The following is a 4,719-nucleotide window of genomic DNA, read 5'->3' on the forward strand; positions in this document are numbered from 1 at the left end:
GGAGAGAGTGTGCAAGAGGAGAAGTGATTAACTTAATCACTTTTGGGCAATTTATAGGCAAAACTAATGAGCAATTAAGTAAAAGCAAGTGCTCTTAACCCCCATGCTTAGCAAATTTCGGCCAACTAATGAGGATGATGATGAATGTGAGCCAAGTATTCTTCATATGGAAGAGCCAAGAAGCATTAATGAGCATTGATGAAGCTTGAGTGTTATCTTGGAAGACTTGGAGATATTTTCATGCAAAAGTGCAAGAGAAGCTTGGTCTTGGCAAGGGAAGAGTTGCCCTTGGGCAATTCATGGGTCCCACGATCGAAGAGGAAAAACCGGGGGAAAGCTCGGGTCTCGATTGATCGCGCATTCGAAACTCGTTGTTCGAATTAAACGTCGAATTGTCGATATACACGGGGAAACGGATTTAATGAGCCTAAGATTGGCATTTTTCGTGGAAAATTGCCAAATGTCTATATGAGGCTCGGAAGCCGTTTTTGCTCCTTTTACGCATTCAGAGCGAGGTTACCTACTTCTGACAGCATATCTTGTATCTGCATCCCACGTCGATCATTTTAACATAAATTGTCAAATCACGTGGGCACTTGACCCTTAAGCCGGTAATGCAAATATGGAGCCGGAGATGTCCTAGGAGGCCGAAACTGGATTTCTCAAATTGCTTTCTGAGTTGCTTGGGCGATCCAGAGATCACTGTGATCTCTGTTTGTCGAGATTTGGCCTCTAAGGACATGAAAAGTGCATCTGAGACCCTTAAAGTACTACTCGGGGGGTCTAGATGAGTTGCGTGATTCATTCCGACAATTTCACATTGAGCCTTGAGAAGGCTAGCTCTGTGTAAGGTAGGCATCCGGCGTCAAGTTTCCCCAAAGAGGACCTCCGGATATGGATTTCCACTGAAAATGGCCTTTTGTGCTTCTCGGAGGTTACTCGGGAAACCGAGAAGGGTTTTGCTGTCTGTTTTGCCCAATTGCAAATGTTCGCTGGAGTTTTCATGGCAATGCAGTGTAAATTTCGTTTGTCGTAATTCTGTCAGACCAGTCTCCGGTTATGCTTTTCCGAAGAGGGGTATGCCCGTTTTGTCGCTCGGAAGTCATTCGGGGTGTCTGTATGGCTTCCAAAAGACAATCTGAAGCACTGCTCGTGCTCTGTATGATTATGGGGCATGGCGGCATCTGATATTTGGAATTAACTTTTCTCCGAGAAATCGGCATTTTTGGACTTCCACAGAAAAATTATCTGTATACAGAAAGTTGTTATGTATAGAGCAGATGATTTGCGAAATGCGTTTGAAGACACTTTTTATCTGTTTGGCGTTGATGTGGATTTTTGAAGTCCAATATTGGCTATCTTCCGACAATCGAGCGAACTATCGGAAAATAGGTCTGTTCGTGTGAACTTTGGAAATGCCGGTTTCGAACATTGTTGAGCTCTCTGGTCACTCTGTTAGCTTTTGTTGATCATGGCCGCTCTTCTATCGTGTGCATATGTCATCTGCTCAATTTTGCCGACTTGAGGTGAATAGTGATTTCTTGCTCTGCCAAGCCGTTTTCTGTATTCCTGCTCAAGTCATGGTCTGGACTATTGCTGATATCGTTGTTTGGAATGGTGAGCCAAAATGAGGTGCTGACAAGATAGAAGTATTGATGAAGATGGAGTGTTGTATTGAAATTGTAGCCTTGATATTTTTGAAAAAGAGACAAAGGCAAGTTGCATGGAGGAAGAAGCCAAGGATGGTGGCGGTTTGGGCAATGGATGGGGCGGCTAGGGTAGCCCGTGGGTCCCATGAATCACGAGGGAAGTTCGAGATGAAGTTCGAGTCTCGATTGATCGCGTGTTCGAGGTTCATGGCTCAAACGAACGTCGAATTGTCATTGTGCGCGTGAAAATGGTTCAAACGAGCCTGAAATCACCCATTTTGCCTAAAGGAATGCTTGTGTGGTTTTTGGGCTCGAAAGCCGGTTTTGCTCATTTCAGGCAATTGGAGCAAAGTTAGCAATTTCGGAATGCGTATCTCGTATCTGCATCTTGTATTGGTCATTTTGATGTGCATTGTCAATCAGACTGAATAGTTGACCCTTAAGCTGGTATTACAAATGTGAAGCCGGAGACGTCCTACGAGTCCGAAGCCGAATTTCTCAGAATGCTTTCTGAGTTGCTTGGATGATCTGGAGATCGCTGCGACCTCTGTTCGTTGAGAACAGACCCCAAAGAATTGAAAAAGTGTATCTGAGACCCTAAAAGCACTATTTTGTGGGCCTAGATGGATTGTGCAATTTCGTTTGAGGATTTCACATTGAGCGTTGGGATGAGCGGCACAGGATTGGCCATCCATTTGATATCAAGTTTCCACGAAAACGACCTATGGTTATGAATTTCCGTAAAAAAATGGTCTTTTCTGTCATTCGGAGGTTATTTGGGAAACTAAAAGGGATATTGCAGTCTGATTTGCCCAATTACGTATGTCCTCTGTTTCGCACTGATGTGGATTTTTGGAGTCCAATATTAGCTATCTTCCGATGGTCGAACGAACTATCAAAAAATTGGACCATCCGTAGTGTATTCTGAAAATGCCGGTTTTGGAATATTGTTGAACTCTCTAGTCACTCTGTTGGTTGTTGGATGATTCTGTATGTTATTCTGTCGTGTGCTTGAATCATCTGCCTATCTCTGTTGACTTGAGAATGAATAGCAATTTGCTGTTCTATTGGGCCTTCTTCCGTATCCGTGCTCAAGTCATAACCTGATTTGATGTGGATAGGCGTTGCCTGAATTGGTGAGCCAAAATGGGGTGCTGACAGACCCAGAGCGGGAATTTAAAACTGGACGGACTTGGAGCAAGAATTTAAAATGGGTCGGACCCGGAGCAGAAGTTTAAGATCGAGAGGGACCCGAAATAGAAGTTTAAGATTAGAAGGGACCCGCAGGATGGACCTAAAACAGGAATTTAAAAGTCGGGACGGACTCGAAGCGAAAATTTGAAAGTTGGGACGGATTGGAGAATTGCGCAAGGCGCAGAAGAAAAGTGGTTTGATTTACTTGACATTGAGTTAGGGCTTGCTGAGGAAGTTGCCCTAAGAGTACTGAGTTGTCAAAAGTCGACGTTGCTGTTGAAGCGATTGCTTGTTGATCTGCCGGGAGCTGGTGCTTGCTATTGAATTAATTGCGTGACTTGCTGGTGTCGCTTTGCTGGGGCGCAAGGCCTCGTGAGGAGTGAGTGCGTGTTGATCTGCTGGGTGCCAGCATTGCCGTAAGGGTGTTTGTTTGCTGTTTTGCCGAAAGCCGGCTTTGCCGCTGGGTCGGTTGCTTGTTGCTCTATCGGAAACCGGCTTTGCCGCTGGGGTAGTTACTTGTTGCTCCGTTGGAAGCTGGCTTTGCCGTTGGGGCGGTTTTGGTTTGCCGGGGACGGCACCTTGTGATGCGGGACTCGAGCTCTAGGGAAGGACCGGCTACCTATCTTGCGAGACCGGAATTAGAATCTGCCGTAATTCTTGCCGTTTCTCTGTGATCCTGACATCATCAGTAAGTCATGGAGTGTTACTAACAATATAAGCACATGAGAGTGCAAAAAGAAAAGTAATTATTGCTAAACATGATCTTCGGTTTCGGGTCGCCCGAGCGACCCTTGAAGGATTTTGTTTTGCCAATGCAAATGGGGGCCCATTTTTGAATGCCTCGATGCGAGGCTTCTAGGGGCTCTTGTTGGCCATTTGTGGGCATATCGAGACGTTCTCAATAATGTCTTAGCAGCTTTATCGGTTGTTCGACGCGCCAGTCAATTTAGGACCCTTCTCTTCAGGGTGCTGGAGGACGGCTGCGTTTGTAACCCGCATGGGAGATTTCTGTGCAAATTTGGTTAGACCTCGGCCAAGTCATTTCCGGAGTGTTATGACTAGACTCCTAGAGAGTAATGTCTAGGATTTTGACTTTGTGGTAGTCGATTGAAAGGTGGTTGTGACCCATTCGAAGTTTATGCAATGACAAAGAGAAAAGAAAAAGCTTGGGGAGCGCGCTGCCCCAAGCTAAAAAGGATACACAGGTTCAAGCTTGCAGCGAAATGTACCCCCCCATTCTCCTCCGTCCTTTTGTTGTGGTGTAGACTGTGCTAGATTGCTCAGGTGGCGTACATAGTTGTCTACGGCACGTGAGGAAAAGTCTGCTTGGTACGGTTGTGTCATGTAGGAGAGCTAATCGGGGATCGCGTTGGAGTAAATAACCTGGCCACTGCCCTTGGAGATCCCTGATCCGCGTGATGTGCAAGGGCCTAGGGTGATAGTTTGGTTTATTTATCTCTCATTTTGCTCTCCGTTTGCTACGTCGCCCACCTCGGGATCCCGCACCTCTCAACCTAAATTGAATGAGCTCTCCTTTTGCTACAACTGTCAGCACCCCATTTTGGCTCACCAATTCAAACAACAGTATCAACAATGATCCAGGCTATGACTTGAGCAGGAACACAGAATATGGGCTCCACATAACAAGATATCATTATTCATTCTCAAGTCAGTAGAATCAAGTGGATGATATGTACGGACGGTAGAAGAACTTCATCGGTCATCAAAAGGCAACAGAGTGACTAGAAGCCAAATATCATCCAAAAATTGGCATTTTAATAATACCACGTGAACAGTCATATTTTTCGATTGTTCGCTCGACCATCGGAAGATGGCTAATATTGGACTCCGAAACCACATCAGTGCTAAACAGATG

This window comes from Punica granatum, chromosome 1 (assembly GCF_007655135.1).
Source record: "Punica granatum isolate Tunisia-2019 chromosome 1, ASM765513v2, whole genome shotgun sequence".
Classification (NCBI taxonomy): Eukaryota; Viridiplantae; Streptophyta; class Magnoliopsida; order Myrtales; family Lythraceae; genus Punica; species Punica granatum.